General features: G+C 38.1%; 1 protein-coding gene across 2 annotated transcripts in view; it reads right to left on the bottom strand.

The window, feature by feature from the left end:
* Positions 1-22,864, bottom strand: part of RBPJ (recombination signal binding protein for immunoglobulin kappa J region) — a 160,717-nt gene that overhangs the window by 122,138 nt on the left and 15,715 nt on the right. The window lies entirely within an intron of this gene.

The following is a 22,864-nucleotide window of genomic DNA, read 5'->3' as shown; positions in this document are numbered from 1 at the left end:
CTGATGCAAACAAAGAACTGACTCACTGGAAAAGACCCTGAGGCTGGGAAAGATTGAAGGAGGGAGGAGAAGGGGCTGACAGAGAACGAGATGGTTGGATGGCATCACTGACTCAATGGACGTGAGTTTGAGTAAACTCCAGGAGTTGGCGATGGACAGGGAAGCCTGGTGTGCTGCAGTCCATGGGGTCGCAAAGAGTCAGACACAACTGAGTGACTGAACTGAACTGAACTGAGTTGTGAAAAGTGAAAGTCAAAGTCGCTCAGTCATGTCCGACTCTGTGACCCCGTGGACTATACAGTCCATGGAATTCTCCAGGTCAGAATACTGGAGTGGGTAGCCTTTCTCCAGGGGATCTTCCCAACCCAGGGATCCATTCCAGATGGATTCCTAACCAGCCGAGCCACAGTTGCTGCTGCTGCTGCTGCCGCCAAGTCGCTTCAGTCGTGTCTGACTCTGCGACCCCATAGACAGTAGCCCACCAGGCTCCCCCATCCCTGGGATTCTCCAGGCAAGAATACTGGAGTGGGTTGCCATTTCCAAGAATGTATTTGAGTTTTGATTTTCTAAATGTTCCGCTTTGTTATATATCTTATATTATGGTTTTTGATTCCATGTTGAATCAATGTTGAACAGTCATAATCAGCAAAACAGCTGGGGTAGAAAGGAAAAAAGCTTTGGACTAACTCTGTCATTGAGTCCTATCTCCACCACTAGCCAGCTAGCTAACTTTGGGCAAGTTAACCTTTCCTTATGTGCAAATGGGGGAATGTAAAACCTATGGCTTACAACTATTTTGAAAATTATTTGAGATATTACATGAAATAACTGGGGACGTAGTTAAGTACTCAGTAAATGCTGTTTCTTTAGGAAATTCTACCACCCATGACAGTGCTCAATTTTCTTTTATATTAGATGGACTAAGACTCTCTGCTTTAGAGATTTGTTACACAAATCAAATCAGGTAATTATATAGATAATTAAATGGCAAGAATTATCTTTAAATAAGTTTATTGTATTTATTTGGGTTGGCACATTTATTTGTAAAAATTTGAGTATGGTTTTATAGCAAATCAATAGGGCAGAAAAAGACCCCTACATTTTCTCCCCTGGCCTGAGTTACTATTAACCTGGGGCATAAATGACCTTTATAAGTTTTTCAAAGAAAGCCTACTCAAAGGGTTTACTCTTTGTATCTGTGTTGTTTTGTGTCAGAGATAGTGCAATGATAAGTATCAACTTGCAGATATGACCTTTGTGGCTAGCACCCTTGTCCAAAATAGACTACGGACCAAGAAGATCAACTTTGGAAACAGTCTATTAAACAACCACTGACAAATAATGAAAGATACCAAATAATTACCATCTCCTGAAATACCTAGCTCTGTCAAAGACAGCTATCAAAGACAATGGAGAATTCCCGTGAACATCATAATGAGACTTGTACATTGTCACTTTAAAAGTTGCCATTATGTCAGTATGTTGATATTTTTTATTTTAATTAAAAAAATGTAATTGTCATTATGTCAACAAATGGGAATTAAAGAAGAAACCTTGTGAAATGACTGCAGAAAAAAAAATAAGAATTTTTAAGTAAGCTATCAATAAATATTGAGTACAAATTTAATTTAGTGCAATAGGAGAAATAGAAAAGTTTCATCTCAGTCTCATATTGATATATTTAATTTCTAAACTGCATTAGAGAAACTCTATGGAAAGGAATCCTTAACAACTCCTTGTTACATATTGGGGCTTCCGTGGAGGCTCAGACGGCAAAGAATCTGGCTGCAGTGCCGGAGACCCAGGTTTGTCCCTGGGTTGAGAAGATCCCCTGGAGAAAGGAATGGTTACTCACTCCAGTATTCATGCCTGGAGAATTCTTTGGAAAGAGGAGCCTGGGGGATTCCCATATTCCAGCAGGTATTGTCCTACGTGTACTTTTTTCTCTCTTAAATGGTTATTTGACAAAATTCTACTGTGATTAGCATTCTGTGGAAGGTAAAATAAATTGTATCAAGGTGTTACTAATATAGTATCCCACTAGTGGAAAAAAACATTTCTCAAGATCTTAGCTGCAAATTGCCTCCCATCTAAGTACTTTGAGAAGATTTGGAAATTTATGCTTTTTTTTTTTCCTTTCTCCCAGCTTTCAAAACTCTTGGCTTAAATTCTACCCTCAGAATTACTTCTGACTTCAGTGAGAGTTATAAACTATCGTTTGGGAGGAACATTTGGCTCTTGCTTTTTCAAGTCTAAAGTTCTCCAGAAATGTTCTTATGAAATGTGAATCTGATTTTCATCATGCAGTTTTACCTACATAGCATCATATTTTCCTTCACCAGCAAACACTAAGTATTTTATTTTTAACTAGCAAGGCTATATCTTTATTTGCATGGTACTTTCCAAGTTTCCAAAATAGGAAACAAATCACAGAATCTAGGCCAAAGAAAAGGACTTAAGAACTGAAAGAAAACTTCTGAAAAACAGATTACATGCAGAAGTACTCAGTTTTATAAAACAGAGGATTTTTTAAAAGTCATATGCCAATCTAACATGCAGCAGAGCCGCTTTCTGTTTAAAGGGATACTGTGATATGCAGTTTGTGAAATGTCAATAATATGATTAAGTCTACACCATCCCAAGCCTTCTGACAAACATCGTCTCAGTCAGTCCTCAGGACAAAGCCGCAGATAGGCTCTCTGAGTGATGAGACTCAGAGAGCTTCACTTGCACAAGTTATACTTCTAGAAGTGGAATTCATGCTTGAGAGGTTTGTTTGGGCTTTTTTGCTACAGAAATTTAAATTATTTTATTATTACAACCTGATAGAGAATATATTGTGTCATATACTCAGAGAAGGGGATGACAGAGGATGAGATGGTTGGATGGCATCACCAACTCAATGGACATGAGTTTGAGTGAACTCCGGGAGTTTGTGGTGGACAGGGAGGCCTGGCGTGCTGCGGTTCAGGGGGTTGCAAAGAGTCGGACACAACTGAGCTACTGAACTGAACCGAATACTCAGAGCATCAGATTATAATTTTAAAAGTTATTTATAAAAATATAAATTCTAAAGAGTGCAAAAGATTTATTTTTAAAAAGCCAGTAATATTACATATATATGTGTGTGTGTGTGTGTGTGTGTGTAAATCAGTCATATGAACTAGTAACAGTGAGTGGCTAAGGATAGGTAGCTTAGACAGAGAGAAGACCTAATACTTTTGTGGATTTTTTTGCCATATTATTTTAAAAAATAATTCACCAAGGACTTCACAAGAAAAGAAGCCTACAGACCCCTAAATATAAACACATAAATGCTCAACTGAATTCCAGCAAACACTGAACAAAGTAGGAATAGAAGGGAGCTTCCTCAACCTGATAAAGGCATCTATGAAAAATCCAGAATCGATGTCATTTTTAAACATAAAAGATTGATATTTTCCCGCTATCATGAGTAAGAAGACAAAGATTTCCATTAGGATCACTTGTATTCAACCTTGTACTGGAGATGCTACCCAAGCAATTTGGCAAGAAAATTAAATAAAGGGTATCCAGGTTGAAAAGAAGAATGAAAAATGTCTCTATTTGCAAATGATAGGACTGTATATACAGAGAATTCTAAGGATTCCACTAAAAATGCATTAGAACTAATATATAAGTTTAGCAGGTTTGCAGGATACAAAGTCAGTATTCAAAAATCAGTTGCCTTTCTGGGACTTCTCTGGTAGTCCAGCAGCAAAGACTCTGTGCTCCCAATGCAGGGAGCCTGGGTCAGGCCCCTGGTCAGGGAACTAGATACCACATGCCAAGACCTGGCACAGCCAAATAAATAAAATAAAATATTTTAAAAATGATTGACAGACAGTAAAGAATATTAAAAAATCAATTGAGACGAAGATTCCATTAGCATTAAAAAGAGTAAAATACTTAGGAATAAATTTAACAGAAAGCTGTTCTTATACTCTGAAAACTATAAAATATTGTAAAAAGATAATTTTAAAGATCTAAATAAGTAAATGGAAATCCATGTTCATGGATTGAATTTGATGTGTAGAATCAACAAAATCACTATCAAAATTCCAACTGTACAGTTTGCAGAAATGGACAAGTTGTTCCTAAAATTCATATGAAGATTTAAGGAACCCAGAATAGCCAAACCAATATTGGAAAAGAAAAACAGAGGTGGAGCAGTTATGCTTCCCCTTTTCAAAACTCACTACAAGACTGTAGTAATCAAGGCTGTGTGGTGCATGTATAAGGTAGACATATAGTTCACTGGAGTAGAATTCAGAGTCTAGACATAAACCCTCACATGAGTGGTCAGTTGATTTCCATCAAGAGTATGAAAACAATTCAATGGGGAAAACATAGCCTTCAACAAATGGTGCTGGGACAACTGGCTATCCATATGCAAAATAATGAACTTGGGTTCCAAACTTTACAACATATATTCCAATTACCTTAAAATGGATCATAGACGTAAATGTAAAAACTAAAACCATAAAACTCTTAAAGGAAAGCATATATCTTCATGAACTTGGATTAGCAATGGTTTCTTAGATATGACACCAAAAAGCACAAGCACAACAACAGCAACAAAAATAAATTGTACTTCATTAAAATTAAACTTTTGTACTTCAGAGCACACTCTCAAGAAAGTGAAAAAAACACCCCGTAGAATGGGAGAGAATATTTGCAAAACATTTATCTGATAAGGACTAATATCTAAAATATATAAAGAATTCTTAAAACTGAGTAATAGAAAAGAATACTAAAAAACAATGCATATATGTATGAAAACTGAGTCCATTTGCTGTACGGCCGAGATTGGCACAACATTGTAAATCAACTATACTTTAAAAAAATTGAATAATAAAAACAGAAATAACCCAGTTTAAAAATGGGCAAAGGAGCTAAATAGATATTTCTTCAAATAAGACATGCAAATAAGACATGTAAGCACATGGAAAAATATTCAACATCATTAAGTATCAGAAAAATGCAGATCAAAACCACAGTGAAATACGATTTCATGCCCATCAGGATGGCAACAATCAAGAAGACAGATAATGGTGTGTTGTCAAGGATATAGAAAAATTGAAACCCTTAGGCTTTGGTGGTAGGAATGTAAACTAAAGAAGGCATTTTGAAAAACAGTCTGACGGTTCCTCAAAAGGTTAAAGATAGAGTTACCATATGACCAGCGATTCTCCTAGGTATATACCAAAGAGAACTGAAAAACATGTCCAAACAAAAACTTGTCCATGTATGGTCAGAGCAGCATTATTATAACAGGTAAAAAGTAGGAAAAAAAAAACAAATGTCCATTAATTGATGAATGGATAAATAAAATTTCGTGTATCTATAAGATGGAACATTATTAGGCCATAAAAAGAAATGAAATACTGATACATGATGCAATGTGAATAAACCTTAAAAACATGCTATATGAAAGGAACATGTCACAAAAGGCCCCATATCATATGATTCTGTGTATGTGAACTATCTTGAATAGACAAAACTACAAAGATAGAAAGTAAATTAATGGTTGCCTAGGTCTAGAGAGTATAGGGTGGGGTGTGTTGTGAGTGACTGCTAAAGGTTATAGGACTTCTTTTGGAATGATGAAAATGTTCTAAACTTGATTGTGGTGATTGTTGCACAACTTTGTGAACAGACTAAAAACTATCCACTGAGCAACTGAACCGGACTGATTGAATGTACATACGCTAGCATGAATTACATCCCAATAAAGCTGTTACCAAAAAAAGCAGAAAAAAAACTAAAATTTAATTGTATTCAATTAGAGCCGGCTTCCCTTGTGGAAATTCCCTGGAGAATTCTATGGACTGTGTGACTTTCACTTTCAATTAGATGCTTTAAAAGTCCATATGATCATAACCTTTACCTTATTCATGTGTGTGCTTAGTCGGTCAGTCGTGTCTGACTGTTTGTGACCCCATGGATTGCAGCCTGCCAGGCTCCTCTGTCCATGGGGATTCTCCAGGCAAGAATACTGGAGTGGGTTGCTATGCCCTCCTCCAGGGGATCTTCCTGACCCAGGGATCGAACCCAGGTCTCCTGCATTGCGGGCCGATTCTTTACCATCTGAGCCACCAGGGAAGCCCAAGAAAACTGGAGTGGGTAGCCTATCCCTTCTCCAGGGAAACTTCCTGACCCAGAATTCGAACCGGGGTTCTCCCGCATTGCAGGCAGAGTGAGCTATGTGGACAAATAACTAATAATCTCCATAGAATAGTCATCACTATGTCAGTTGATTTACCCTCTAGCTTCATAGTAGGTTTGAGATTTTATTTGTGTCAAGGGTGATAGTCCTTAACATTGCCTAAGTGAACTGACCTCGCTTTTTTGTTTTTGGTCTCATCTCATGGCATGTGACACTTCCCCGACCAGGGATCCAACCAGAGCTCCCTGCAGTAGGAGCACAGAATCTTAACTATTAAACCACCAAAGAAGTCCTGAGTTGCCTCCTTATAGCCTCTACTCCACCAAATACCCTTCAAGGCCCTATGACTCAATTGATCCTGTTCTACTTTCATCTTATTGAATCTATTCCTCTGTTGTGCATTGATTCAAAAAGAAGTATTTCCTGAACACCCGCTATGAGCCCAGCAGTCTCGTAAGCTCCGGTAAAGACTGGTTTGAGCAAGTAAGACAAGATCACTGCCCTCAGGGGACTTGAGTTCAAAGATGGAGACTTAGATAATAAAAAAGTAAACAAACTAATGGGACTTCCCAGGTGGCAGTCTGCCTTCAATGCGAAAGACTTTTGTTCGATCCCTGGGTCAGGAAGATCCCTGGGAGGAGGAAACGGTAAACCACTCCAGTATTTTTGCTGGGAAAATCCCGGAGGAGCCTGGCGGGATATAGTACACAGGGTCACAAAGAATAGGACACGACTGAGCAACTGAGCACAAAACAAACAAATAAGGAGGACCATTTTAAACAATGATGAAAGCTAGGCTAAAAATTAAATAGGAGTGAAAAATGCTAAGAGGAAGGGGAAGTTGATTGTATTTAGATCAACTGCACTCTTAATGGTAAATTCCTTTCATTGTACTTAAACTGCTCGGAAGTACTTTAATTGTGTAATTCTCTTTAAAAGGTTTTCAAACAATACAAGTAGAGAGCAACAACCTTGACAATTTTAAGTTCACTCTTTAGACTCTAGCAGGAAGTGGATACTGAGGCCTTTCAAAAGTATAGACTTGGATATTTCTACCTTTCTTTGGTAAAGTTTACATAGAAAAAGGAAAGTGATGAGCATTCAAATTCTGAATGCCTATTATAAATGGACAAGTCTTCTTAACATCTATTCACGTTTATAATCCATCTCCACACAGCCCCACCCAACCCTCCCACCCAGTGCTAGGAGTTAGATGTTTTTATCTGTATTTCACAGGTGAAGGAAGTGTGTTTTGACCAAGAACACCGAGGTCAGAAGTGGACAAACCAGTTTCCATGCCATCTTTTTGCCTCCAAGTCAAGAACCCTTTTGCTTATACCAGGTAACCTATAATTTCATGCCATTCCTACTCCTCCAAAAACCTTGCTTCTTCATTAAGAGGTTTTCAGTAAAAAAAAAAAAAAATACTGTGAAGGGAGTTGGTGTATGTTTAAGTTTGGCCTAAGTGTTTCAGCTTCACTAAAAAAAAAAAAAAATCACAATATGTAACTTCCCATTTCATTTAGCCTGTTAGGTCACATATTATGAGAGCTAATATTCAGAAATATCTGTTTGTAAGAGGAGTGATTACTACACTATTTTAAAAGCCCATCTTAACTGTCTTTTCTGAGAAGTGGCTTGCTGTTTGCCAGGATAATGCAGTTCCTGTTTGTATATTATAAAATTAGTAGAGTTTATATGAAGAAAATCTTTTTCCTTTGTTCCACCCCATGAAATGATGCCTTTTCTTGATGATTAAAAGCAAGACAGCCTAAAATGCTATATTAGTTCACAAAAATTTCTCAGAACAATATATTAAAACTGAAACTGAAACATTATGGAGGTGGTAAAATCTACTCACATTCAATTACCTTTGGGCAAAAAAAAAAAAAAATAGATACCCTCAGTATCTGCAGTATCTGTACTGTGTGTTAGTAATGGTGGTGACGCTAGCATGAATCTCAGGGCGAATCCTCTAGATACGGATGCTCTTCTGAACAGAAGAGTTCCTTAGAAGAGTGGATAAATATGTATACCCTTACAGTTGACTAAGGTGTAAAATGAGACACACTCAAGATGTTATACGAAATTTTGCCTAGAACATAGGAATCATTTTGAAATGTGACTGGTTTTCAGCTTCTTAGCTGACTTTCCCTCCCCTGCCCTGTCCCTAAATAGTTTATTTTTTTGAGGTCTACAATATTTATTTCACAGTCTCATTCCTATTTTGGAGTTCTTTTCTTTCATTTTTTTTTTGGAGCTGGAGGGAAGTACGATGTTTCTTCAGGACAGGTTGCATATTATGAGATAATAATACAGGTTTCTCTGTCTTATGTTTTACCCTAGGAGTCTAGATTTTAAATACCTCTAAAATGATTAGTCTTAATTCTACTTCAATACATTTGACAGATTAACTTCTTTTATGTTTTTAACTTGTATTTCAGTAACTGCAGTGGTCTTCCTGTCTCTAAAATGTGAATTTTCCTGACTTGGTGACATTTTTTGGTTTTGACCTTTGTTGTTCTCCCCATAATGCCCTCCCACCCTGAATCGGCCTCCACTGTTAATAATCACCTAACTAATGTGTTAAAGGAGAAGGAAATGGCAACCCATTCCAGTGTTCTTGCCTGGAGAATCCCAGGCCTCGTGGGCTGCCGTCTATGGGGTCGCACAGAGTCAGACAGGACTGAAGCGACTTAGCAGCAATGTGTTAAAACAACAGGCTTGTCAGTCATACTGCTTCGAACTTTCTAGTTTTATAGGAATTTTTAAGCCAGAATGTTTTCTCAAATTATGGTTATATTGAGCAAATATTTGTGATTAAGAAGTTCCTTTTTAATACCTCTATTTATTCTTCATTCACTGTAAAGGGCTTCGTTTCTTTTGGAGGCACACAACTAGTCTGGAGTTCAGCTTTGTCCATCTCATATAAATCCCCTATAGGGTTAGTAAAACTGCAACCCATAATCCCTTCTTTAAAAAAGTGCAGTGATTATTTGTGCTTATGTTAGTTCCAAATATTACAATAGTTTCTGGATTTTTGCCACATTCCTCTCTAGATAGTCATTTGGGAGACTTTGTTTATAATATGTGTTTTGAATGAAATTTAAAAATTCCAGGACCACAAGATGCAAGACTCAGTTGTGGGTTAAACTTAATTTTTGCATTTTTTTCAGAGAGGCCTTACTTAGATTACAACAATAGCAAACATTGAATAGAAAATGAGAGAAGGTATGCTTTTTCCAGGGATTAGTGTTTAAAAGAATATAAGAGAAAGCACGGTATTTCCAAGGATTAGGGAATGTTTTCAAAGCGGCCTGTAGCCTTCAGTTGGTGGTTTAGGTAAATTAAAACATTAAGCTGTTTCATGGATATCAGAAGAAATGTTTTCTTCCGTGATTGTGCTAATTGTGATTTTAAAATCATAAACAAAACCTTACATTTAAAATAGCACCCCTCCCCCAAAAAAGTAGTTAAATTCTTCAGGATAAACAGTATAATAGGACTTTTTTTTTTAACAGTTTAAGGCAATGTTAAAAATATGAAAGCTCCTCTGGGACTTTTTCCTTCTAATAAATTCTATTTTTTCCCCCTCATAGTCTGCTTATTTTAGAAGCTGATGCTTATTAAAGAACCCTGATTTTTTGACCAAATGAATTGATTTTTTTTTAATGTAAATTAAGGTTTTATGTATCTGATTACAGCTTCATGAAGTTTTTTAACTTTACAAAGGGTAGACTTCATAACCCGGTGTGTCTGACTGTTCTTTGCTGTTCTTTTGCCCGTTACCCCTTGGATAGCTCCTTTTATTTTCCCCCTTAGGTTTTTTTTTTTTTTTTTAACCTATTTTTAAACTTTTTATTTTGTACTGGAGTATTAACAATGTTGTGATAGTTTCAAGTGGACAGCAAAGGAACTCAGCTATACATATACATGTATATACATGTATATGTATATACATGTATCTATTCTCCCCCAAACTCCCCTCCCATCTAGGTTGCCAAGTAACATTGAGCAGAGTTCCCTATTCTATACAGTAGGATCTTGCTGTCATCCATTTTAAATATAGCAGCATGTACATGTTGATCCCTTCTCCCCATACTTCTCCCTGGCAACCATAGTTTGTTCTCTAAGTCTGTGAGTCTGTTTGTAAGTAAGTTTATTTGTATCATTTCTTTTTAGATTCTGCATATAGGAGATGTCATACAATGTTTCTCCTTCTCTAACTTAGTTCACTCCATATGACAGTCTTTAGGTCCACTGAATATATCCTTTTACTCTCCTTTGCTTATAAAACAGAAAACAGTACCCACAATAGGCAACACCTGTAAGTTAAGGCCAGCATTCTCTTTCCATCTTCTCAGTGTCTATACACTGATGGATTTCTCCTCAAGATGTTTCAGTTTACATTCTCTCTATAAATCAATCTCTCTCACACACACACACTCACACCCCCACCCCACCCCCAGTGATTTCTATGACATAACCTTTCTGGAATTCTATAAACACAGGATATGCAACACGGGTTAACCACTTGTCTAGGAAAGAAAATAAGCAGACAGTTGCCCACAGAACACATCTTACGTTTAGACTTCAATGTATGCCAAGAAAGTGATCCAACGAAGTGATTGCTTTGAATCCCTGACTGAATAACATCAGGACCTTGAAAGTTCTATTGCTATTTTAAATGGATGTTGCTTGTTAAAGGAATGCTAGAATGAATTGTAGCCTCTGTATTAAGCTCTTTATTTAATTGTTGACCTTGACTTCAGAGAGGGTGTGGTGGGTGAAAGTGAAAGCCGCTCAGTCATGTCCAACTCTTTGCCACCCCATGGACTTGTCCATGGAATTCTCCAGGCCAGAATACTGGAGTGGGTAGCCTTTCCCTTCTCCAGGGGATCTTCCCAACCCAGGTCTACCACATTGCAGGCGGATTCTTTACCAACTGAGCCACAAGAGTGTGGTACGGTGGGTAGCCAACTGCAAGTATAAAGCTTATATTAGGTACGAAGGAAAATGTTTCACTTAAGAGAAAATAGACTATAAATATTAATGTCACTGGCTAAAGTAAAAGCTTTTGTCATTCATCAAGGTAAAGAATAAGATATTAACAGTTCATATTTGACAACTTCCTTACAACATTTATGAAATAGAGTGAAGAACAAATGAGTAAGTAAATGCCCTAAGTATTGCCCTTTTCCCCTAAGCCACTAGGCTGATATTGAGTCTAATGAATATTGCTCTAACACAGGGACAGCATCCACAACTTTATACTTAGCAGCTGCATTCAACAGCAAAATTTTAGATCCAGTTCTACTCCCAGCTACCTAGTGCTTTAAAAAAAAGAGCATTGTTAGAAGTGGGGTAGGTAGGAATGTGACTAATAGTCTTGTGTTCCTGTAATTATAGCAGAGATCACTGTGCAACATTTGCAACTTTTCTATTCTGCTGAAGCAATGACATTAGGAAGTGATGCTTCTACTGGTGATGACAGAAAACTGCCATTTCAAGGAGTCAAATTATTTCCTCTAAGCTCCACTTAAAACAGATTCAACAAAAGGCTCTTCAGTGGAGGCAGAAAGAACACTTTCACTCCCCTACACCGTGATGGACTCATGGGCTCATTAATTCAGGAGCTATCACAGCAGTTGTAAGTGTGAAGAACCTGTTTTCACAATTCCTGATATCAAATAAGCATCACAACACTGAAATGATTTACTGTGTCTCAGATAGTAAAGAATCCACCTGCAGTGCAGGTGACCTGGGTTCAGTCCCTGGATCAGGAAGATCCCCTGGAGGAGGGCATGGCAACCCACTCCAATATTCTTGCCTGGAGAATCCCCATGGCCAGAGGAGCCTAGCGGACTACAGTCTATGGGGTCCCAATGAGTTGGACATGACTGAGAGACTAAGCACAACACATAAAATTATACAATTTCTAATTTTACCCTGGGGGTAATCTACAGCATCACGATCTGAATGTGAACTCAGCAGAAGGGCTCAGATTGTGGAGGCAGGGCATTCCTTAGGAGGCTTCTCTGCCTTCAGAGATCCTTAAATTAATAAATTTTTGGACAAGCAGGGGCCAAAGTGGTGAAGATTCAAAAAACCATGGCCATTTCTTTGAGCCCCAAATCAGCCCTCTGATTGATTCTTCGGTGCAGCAAGGCCAACAGAGAAGGAAGGGACCTCCAGCAATCTTGTGTTTTTCACAGGACTGATTCTGGGGATGGAAGGTAGTGGGGTATTGTAGGGTCAAGTGGGAATCATTCTGTCTTTTACCTCTCCGACTGCAATCAGCATTTTCCTCTCACTCCCATCTCGTCCGTGTTCTAGCCCTGCACTTCAGCACATCAGAGCCAGCTCTCTGCTTTCTAAAGACAACTAGCCAAGTAAAGCAATTCATACTATGAACAGGAGAGAAGAATCATTCCTCTTCCCCACACGTGTGCACACAAGTGTGCACACACGCACACATACACATACTCACACCCATTCTTCCTGGATAGCAGCCATACTTGTCATCTCACCCAACAAAGTTATTCTGCTGGAGGAAATGTAAGCCTAATGGAAAAGGAGAAAGATGACTGTGTCATTTTTCTATTTAAATATTTTCAATTATTTACAGCACTTCATCTCCAAGCCCAAAGAAATGACTAGAAGGGATTGTTACCGAGTTCCAACTTGCTCTGCTCGCTGCATGACAGGCCAATGAATCCAAGAAATGAGGTGTTAAGGCAAGAAAGAGACTTCAATCAGGGAGCCGGCAGACTGACAAGATGGCAGGCTAGCACCTCAAAATAACCATCTTATTGGGGTCTGGATGCCAGATTCTTTTATAGACCAGAGAGAAAGAAGCAATGAGGAACTAAAGTCAAAAGACAGAGTAGAGAGGGAAACACAGTGGGGAAATAAAGTGAAAGGGTCTTCAGTCTTGCAAAACATCTGCAAAGGTATAACCAGCCTTTGGAAGGGGGGTGTTAATCTCTTCTATTCACAGGTGGGCAGGGACAAACTCTTCTCTGAGCTGAACAAAGGCACTTTGGTTTACAGTCAAGCAGAGGGGCAGGATCCTCCAAGCAAGCCATTGAGTATAATTATAATAATAAAAGCAATGAAAAGCAAGTCAAAGAAAGTTTGCAACATGGAGTCAGAATTGGCTTCCTTCCTGCAACAGCATCATTGCTAGAAAGGGCAAAGCCTGGTGAACAGGGCAGCTCTCAGCTCGGTACTCAGTGTTTCATCCTTGAGTCCTCTATTTTCATCATCAACCCTATCCAATCCATTGGCAAGTCCTTTTGGTTCTGTCCTCAAACTATGTCCCAAATCTAATAATTTTTACCACTTCTCCATCACATCCCAGTACAGGGCACCATCACCTCTGTCTAGGTACCTGCATTACCTTCCCACCTTCTCCCTACTTCTACTCTACCCCTACTTCCTACAATCCATTCTCTGTTGAATATCGAGTGATCTCTTAAAAATGTAAATCATGGGGAATTCCCAGGCCTAAGTCCCAATGGTTAGGACTCTGCACTTCCACTGCTGGGAGACTGGGTTTGATCCCTGGTTGGGGAACTAAGATCCCCACAAAGCCTTGTGGTGCAGCCAAAAAACAAAAATGAAAATCCCCCAAAAAGCATAGACTATGTTACTTTAAAATTTTCTATATACAGTTCTGTTATTTTTATTAATTCTCAAGCATTTTATCATCACAATTCACATTGAAAATCATGGAACAACAAAGCAGTGTACTGTCTTACAGTGAACAAAAAGCTGGGAGCTGAGGGCACCACCTTCTAGAGGCAAGAGAAAGGGTGGGTGGTCAAAGGGAGGAAAGCTGGCAGAGCCCTGAGGGCCTGCAGTCAAGGAAGAAACGATGTGGCTGCGAGCAGACTTGGGCCTGAGGAGGAGTCTGGGCTAAGCAGCGGAGGACCTCTAACTGGCCTGTGAGGCTCTAGAGCATGTGGCTTCTACCCACCTCTCCAGCCTTCCACCCCACTCTCACTCCCTTCCCCGCGTCCTGTGCTCCAGCTGTATTCAAATGTCTTTCCTTCCCCAGTGCAGGAAAACAGCCTTGCTTTGCCTTTTCTCTCTGTAGAAGGACTTCACCAACTTTTCTTCCTGGTAAATATTAATTCAGTTCATACAATCCCCTAATAGATTTCCTCCACCGCAATTGACGTTCTTAATTTTCCCCCTTGCCCTGAAGTTTGTACAATTGTGAAGCCTATTCTTTGACTCTAAATAACAACTTTGTAATAGTATCTTCCAGTAGTTTTCCAACTTTTTAAGTTTTCTATGTGCCATGAAAATTAATACTTAACAATTCTATTTTATGTAAAAAAGGGATTATGCTGAACAATGTCCAGTTGAATTGGAAAAGCAATGCAATCTGCGTTGTTAACGGTAATGCAGATGTTAACCAATGGACCAGAAAAGCATCTAAATTTACTAAACATTCTGACAGATAGCTTCTCTATTCTGATTGCCTCCTTTTCTGGACTCTGAATCATCACAAAAAGAGTAACACTCATTTCTCCGTACTCTTTCCATGTACGTTAATTTTTTCTCTTTGCAACACTTCTCAGCAAAATATTATAGAAATATACATAATAAAAAGACAGCAAAATCTTATAAGTAAACATTGATTTGCTCAGGGCTTGTAAACAGTGTTCAGAGAGAATGCTTTTTACTTTGAAACGAAGGATTATTTACTTTTTTATCTACTTCCTGGAAGGAAACAACTGGTTTAGATAAAGTCTATTAATTTTTATGTATTTCATTCACATTCTATTCTGGAAGAAGGATTCCCACTAGTAAATAGAAACATTTATAAGTATTATAATATCTAAATAAAAGTATACTAAGTTGTTTACTTTAGAGTGAATATTACGGTGTAGTTTTCAGCTCACTGGCGAAATCTTGGCAGAAAGCACATTATTTACTGAAGCTAAACTTGAGTTCTTTCATGGCAGGACTGGACAGCTGCTTGCACCTGCCTGAACTTTTTTTCAGGCTAAAGTTATCTATTCCAGAATCCTGTGTCATGCAGTATAAAGCTTTGGTTTCAGTCAGTCACTCACACAGGAGCTTGGATATACTTGAAATTCCTTTTGCGGGAAAAAATTGGCCTAGGCTTTTGGCAACATTGCTTCTCACACCCAGGCCAAAGTGGGCTGGCTCCTCTGTGGGGACAGGAATGCATATTGGTATCTCACCCTTAAAGTCACAGAAAAATGTGAACCAAATTTATTGCCATTTTGCATTTTGGCCCCCAAAGAATTCATGTAGTCCAACTTCCTTATTTTACCTTTTTCTGTAACTTTATGTTAGCGTTCCTTACTCCCTTATAGCTAAAGCCCCTAGTATAATTGACAGTATAGAACATTTGTATTATAGGTGCCTGGCAGAGGATGTCAAGACAAAGAAATAAGATTTAGCAGGTCATTCAAGCACTCTCACTTATAATTCCTGGCACTTTGCACAGTCCAGCAGACAGAGCAACCATCTATTTATGTGTATTCTCCAGGTTCCGTTCTTAATTTCATAAAGGAATTAGAGGGCAATGTGCCTGAGCCATATTTTCCTTAGCCTCTTGCTCAAATATATTCACCAAGTTAAAACTGAGGTAGGTCCACTGTGTATATATACAGTGTTGAAATGAGAGTATCTTCTATACAAACACAATTGAAGATACTGAGATACTGACCACAGTGTCAAGTGGCCTTTTCTCTGCGCAGATCCATGTGATAAATTCCTTCTTGAATTTAGTTTCAGGCAGGGATAACTTGTGTGCTTGCTCCTGTCAAAGTGAAACCCCAGTCGCCTATTATGTTTCTCTTTTCACCTTTGCTGCCAGAAAAATGTGAACCAAACTTATTGCCAAGTGTAATGTGGTCAACTCTGGTACCTAGAGGTATTTACTTCTCCTGCTTGGTGTCTAAATATTTATAAACTGCCTCAAGTAATTTTAAAAGTATTTAAGTTGACAGTAGATATTGAAATTAATAAAATGGGTAAAAATATTAGTAGGCAGTAAGGAACAGTCAAACTTGCTAGTGACTTGTCTTTGCAAAAGGCTTTTTGTCAATTTTCCCTTTTAAAGGGGAGTGAAAAGATCCTTGTGTTTTGTGTCATAAAACCTGGTGGGTTTTTGTTGTTTGTTTGTTTGTTTTGTTTTGTTTTGTTTTTCAGGTCATGCAGCATGTGGGATCTTAGTTCCCTGACCAGGAGTCGAACCCATGCCCCCTGCATTGGGAGTGTGGCATCATAACCACTGGACCAAGAGAAAAGTCCCAGAACTTGATTTCAAATCCCAGCTATACAACTCACTTGCTAAATAACCTTATAAAAGTCACCTAGCCTTCATTTCCTCATTGCTAAATGGGGATATTTATATTGTTAGTCCCCTAGGTTGTTGTTGACAACCAAATGAGAAAACATGTTGGGGAGATGCTTTCTAAACAGTGAGTCCCTCTAGAAATGTTCATTGTTGAAACTTCCCTACTGTGTCTTGTGTGCTGACCCACTCTACTTTAACCAGCACATAATATTTGTGGGAGTTTTAAAATAAATTCACAAATTCATAAATAAATTCACAAATTTGTTGATACTCCTCCTTTTAAGAGGTCAAGTCTCATTTCTCTCCCCTAAGATCATGTGCTGTATTTAGTAACTTGTTTCTAGCAGATAGAGTGTGGCAGACATGACAGTGTGATTTGTGAGATCAAGTCCTTAAAAGCATTGTGGCTTCCTCCTTGCTCTCATGCTTAGATTGCTCATTTACGAGTGAAGCCAACTGCCAAGTCCCAAGGACACTCAAGCACCCCGACAGAGAGGTCCATGTGATGAGCACATTAAGTCTCTTGTCAAGAGTCCTGTGAGTGTGCCCTCTTGGAAACAGAGCCTTCGGCCCCAGTTAAGCTTTCAGAAGACTGTACCCTCAAACAATTTAACTTCGAACTCCTGAGAGATTCTACCACACAGCTAAGCTACTCTTGGGTTCCTGGCTCTCAGAAACTCAGTGGGAGAATAAATATGTATTCTTGCTTCAAGTTCCTAAGTGAAAGTGAAAGTCACTCAGTTTTGTCTGACTCTTTGCGACCCAGTGGACTAGTCCATAGAATTCTCCAGGCCAGAATACTGGAGTGGGTAGCTGTTCCCTTCCCCAGGGGTCTTCCCAACGCAGGAATCGAACGTAGGTCTCCTGCATTGCAGGCAAATTCTTTACCAGCTGAGCCACCAGGGAAGCCCAAGTCCCTAAGTTTGTGGGTAATTTGTTGTATAGCAATAGATAACTAATAAAATGTCCACAGTTACCTATCCATCCTCCTGGAACACACTGCTGAGGACCAGTAGCAGACCTTACTCTTCCCCAATGTTCTTCAAGGAAATTCTAGTGGCCCAATATTTTAGAATCATTGTATTGGAAATCACCTCAGAGCCATGTGGTGCAGATTTTTCATTTTGCAGAGAGAAAACTGTGAAGCAGAGAGGCAAAATGAGGTATTCAAGGATATTTAAATGAATGGCAAAATTAGGACTAGACCCTTCTCTAGTCTTCTTCCATTTTATGTCATCTTTTCCTTTCTTTTCTTAGTAATCTAAAAAATTTCTTTATTTTTGAGCAGAGATCTAAGAAGAATGGAATGGTTCAAAATCGATACTCATTTCCCCCTACTATACCATGCTATCTTTCCTTTGCTTTTTTCACCTGAAAACATGCCAACTAGGACTTCCCTGATGGTCCAGTGGTTAAGACTCCACGGTTCCACTCCAGAGAGAGCAGGTTCATCATCCCTAGCCAGGGAAGTTCCACATGCCACACTGTGTGGCCAAAAAAAAAAAGTGAAAAACATGCCAACTAGTAGTTTTTAGTGCACAACATCATTTTGCAAAAGAAAGAGTGCTCCCTAGAGAAGGAAATTGCAAACTGAAGAAATGTCAGTGTGAACACTTGCTGTTTGTAAGATACTGTACAGAATCAAAGAAGATTAAGTCCAAATTCCAGCACTTATGGTCCTCACAATTTGGTAGGAACAGTGTGTTCTGAGCACAGCCAGAACAGTGAATTATGGGATATTGGAAGACAGAGAGATCACATGTGAGACAGAAAAATAATGTTTAGCAAGAGCCCACAGCATATGCTCTATAATCACATTCCCACAGTGATGTCTAAAGTCAGTCTGTGAAATTAAAATGCTAAGATGAAAAAATATATTTAAAAAAAATTTTTAGAATAAACTCTGTTTTAAAAAAATTGAAATATAGTTGATTTATAATGTTGTGTTAGTTTCTGCTCTGTAGCAAAGTAAATCAGTTATGTATATGTATACATTCTTTTTCATTATAGTTTATCCCAGGATACTGAATGTAGTTTCCTGTGCTACACAGTAGGACCTTGCTTTTCCATTCTATGTATAATAGTTTGCTTCTGCTAATGCCAAACTCCTAATCTATCCTTCCCCCACCCTCCTGTGACTCTCCTTGCCAACGACAAGTCTGTTCTGCTGCGTCTGTTTCTCTTTTGTAGATAGGTTCAATTGTGTACTATTTTGGATTCCACATTTAAGTGCTCTCATATGGTATTTATCTTTCTCTTTCTGACTAATTTCACTTAACAAAATAATCTCTAGGTCCATCCACATTGCTGCAAATGGCATTATTTCATTCTCTTTTATAACTGAATAGTATGCCATTGTATATGTGTACCATATCTTCTACATACATTCATCTGTCAGTGGACATTTTGGTGGCTTCCATGTTTTGCTATTGTGAATAGTGCAACTATGAAAATAAAAGTGCATGTATTTTTTTGAATTGTAGTTTTGTCCAGATATATGCCCAGGAATGGGATTGCTGGCTCATATGGCAACTCTATTTTTAGTTTTTTGAGGAACCTCCATACTGTTTTCCATAGTGGCTACACCAGCTTACATAGAACAAATTCTAAAATGGACTGTCAGTGGGTAATTGTATTCATGGATTCAACAAACTACTCTGGAACAGCAGGGGCTACTCTAAGCTCTGGGTATACACATAGTATTTTATATTCAGACAGAGATGGTTCTAGAATTTCTATGTACGAGAGGATTAAGGAGGCAGCAATTTGGCTGGAAGATGGTGCTTGGGATTTGCATTAGGTAAAATGCTGTTTTTACAGTGGGGTTTAGTGAGGGATTCAGAGTTGATGGCACTCAGGCCTCTTGGAGCCACTACTACATACAGTATTAAATACACGTACTATAGATAACAGTGCTATTCTTTGGCACCAAATCATATCCGTCTCCTGTCTCTCACATTCTCTCCTTGCAGACTGTGAAAAGAACAAGGCTGTAATTATTTGCTAAAATGTCAAGGCAGAGAGATCTTGAAGCAAACTCCCTGAAATGATATTGGGACTTTTACTACAGCTACTTATATAGATGGGGCTTCCTTGAGTCACATGGGTTCAATCCCTGAGTCCGGAAGATCTCTTGGAGAAGGAAATGGCAACCCATTCCAGTAGTCTTGCCTGGAAAATCCCATAGACAGAGGAGCCTGGTAGGCTACAGTCCATGGGGTCACAGAGAGTCAGACACGACTGAGGGACTTCATTTGACTTCACTTCTTCACCTCACCAGGAACTAAAGCATCACCATAGCAGTGGTGGAGGTGTGCAAGTTTAGAGCCGTTGTCTAGGGGAAATTCCCTGGCAGCTCAGTAGTTAGGACTCCATGTTTCTACTACAGGGGGCATGGGTTCTATCCCTGGTCAGGGAACTAAGATCCAGCGAGTCTTGTGGCAAGGCAAAAAAAAACCAAAACAAAACAGCAGTTATCTCGGGGTGGGGATACTATGCAGACATGTCTTGCTAGAGTCTGGTCACTGAGATACATATTTGAAGAAATATTTAAGCTTAACTTGTTCTAGGGATGAAGGACACTCTGTTCCCATCCCAAATAAAACAAAAAAAATGATTTGATATAAACCAGATATAATGCTTTGTGGTACTCTCAACTTGGTAATGCCAGTTTCTAACAAAATAGTTGTTACTCAATTGCAAGACCAAAATTTATTTCCACTCAGTGTGAAGTTGGTGGCTGAAGAATCTTAATTACAGTAAGGGGTTAGTAAACAGAAGACAACCTTCACAAACAGACAACATGACTATTAAGGAAATACATTATAGTTTGTCCTGATGAATGAGTATGGAGTCAGTTATCCTGTGTGTTGTAATCTTTTTTCTCTTCAACACTTGTTTCTCATTTGGGGATTTTGTAAGTAGCATAACATACCACAGTAAAGTAAGTATTATTGAAAAGAACTTTCTAGTTTGAGAGTTGCTTTGGTAATAATCGTTACCATACAGTAATATCAGACGCGACTGAAGTGACTTAGCAGCAGCAGCAGCAGCATACAGTAATAATCGTTGCTATGCCATGGTAATAATCATTACCATATGTAATCTTGTAATTTGGATATATTGATTAATTTGGGTATTATGAGACAAAGAAGATTTAGGGATTAGGTGACCTGCACAATATCATTTACCTCTAACTTGAATCTTCTGGAAATCTTAGCAAACCACAAAAAAATCACTATATTTAAAAGTTTGTTTATGTGCATTCAGCAGGAAAGAAGGGGAAATCAATAGCTTCTGACCCCTCTTGCTTTAGAAAATCCCATAAGATATCTTTATTTTAAAACTCAGAGTCTACACTTGAAAAACAAAGGGGCAATATTTTCCTGGTCTCAGCTAAATATTTTCTTCTATTATAATATCAAACTATCAAGAAATAGATCAAACAAATTTAATATGTTATCATTTAAATTTCTTAGATGCTTGTTTGAATATGAAATGTATTATTCAAGTCTCCCTTTCTCACTCTTGCACCAGTTTATATATTTATTTATTTTTCTCAGATGATTTTGGTTTATGTTTTCATATTTAATTCAAAACTGGAAATTAAAATTCAAGTTCTATCTCATAGTACCCTGGGGATTTTAGCACAATATTGGCAATTTATCCCGAAAGAAAGAAATGCATGGGACATGGACATGTTTTTTTTCAAGGATTTCTTTCTCTTGGTGTCCTGATCCTGCTGTCCATAGCAGAATTCCTCTTTAGATGATTCATAGGCAAGATTTACATTGGCAAAAAGAAAAGGAGGATTAAGAATGAAGGGAATTATTTACTTCTCATAAATCCCTTGAGAATTTGATAAAACTATGACCTTCTCCCTAGATAAACACATACACATCATGTTTGCATGAAAATTGGGGGTGGGGATGGTCCTCTTGGATCTAAATAATTTGGAAAGGATGAAGCACTTTCTTTCAAAGAGCTCAGTAACTCAGAAAAGGAAGATTAAATTAGAACAAAAGGATTTTAAGAAATAACTTTCTAAGACCAAGACCAAAAAAGGTTAAATTAGCATAACTCTTGTTCAGACATTAAGAAATTAGAAGTCTGTGTGCTGTGCTTAGTTACTCAGTTGTGTCTGACTCTTTGCGACCCCACTGACTGTAGCCCGCCAGGCTCCTCTGTTCCTGGGAATTCTCCAGGCAAGAATACTGGAGTGGGTTGCCATGCCTTCCTCCAGGGGATCTTCCCAACCCAGGGATCGAACCCAGGTCTCCCATATTGCAGGTAGATTGTTTACCATCTGAGCCAGAAGACTAGTGTCTAATATTTACATGTAGGGCTTCCCTGATGACTCAGCTGGTAAAGAATCCACTGGCAATGCAGGAGACCTGGGGTGAATGCCTTGGTGGGGAAGATTCCCTGGAGAAGGGAATGGCTACTCATTCCAGTGTTCTTGCCATGGAGAATCCCATGGACAGAGGCCTGGAGGGCTTCATGGGTTCAAAAAGAGTCGGATATGACTAAGCACACACACATTTACATGTAACTGGTTGAAGATGGGAATAGAGTTACTGGATATTTCCATCTTTTGGATTTGCCTGTTTTGAAGATAAATATATACCTTATATTATTTTTTCATTGGCTGCTAAAAGCAACTCACAGAATATAAATGTTTTTCAAACACTAAATATTTTATAATTGTAACAATAAATCAGAATTTTAAAGATGATGTAGTAGAGTGGTTCCAAAAAACATTTTTTAAGCAATGGGACTCTCAACAGTATCCTAAAATATGACAGACTAAAATGACCTTTTTAAAGTAAACTGTTTTTACATGTTAAAATTAAAACTCCTCCTTACAATACCATTTCCAAGAAGCTGGTTTTGTTTAACACAGAAATAGGACCTAAAGGAAAACTGTTACAGTCTCATCATCCAATGTGTTTCTGCATTTAGGTTTAGTTAATAAATATATAAAAAAAAATTCTGATTTGGATATAAATGTAGTTGCAAATGGCAACAGTTTTTATAAACAGTTACCTTTTGATCTCATGATGTTCTCCAAATAAAGGCAGGAGAAAAAACTTTGTTCAACAGATAACATATGGAAAGTCTATAATTTATGAAAACATAGTATATAACTTTAATCTGAGTGTACATTTGCTTTAAAATTTCTTTAATTGTAATGAAATATATATAACATAAAATTTGCCATTTTAATTTTTAAGTGTACAATTCAGGGGCTTAAGTTGTACAACCATTACCATTATCTAGAACTTTTCATTATTTAAAGCCATGTGCTTTTTTTTTATTAAGATTTTCCAGTT

This window comes from Bubalus kerabau, chromosome 7, assembly GCF_029407905.1.
Source record: "Bubalus kerabau isolate K-KA32 ecotype Philippines breed swamp buffalo chromosome 7, PCC_UOA_SB_1v2, whole genome shotgun sequence".
Lineage (NCBI taxonomy): Eukaryota > Metazoa > Chordata > Mammalia > Artiodactyla > Bovidae > Bubalus > Bubalus kerabau.
The sequence above is the reverse complement of the archived record's forward strand: the minus strand, read 5'-3'. Positions and strand labels throughout refer to the sequence as shown.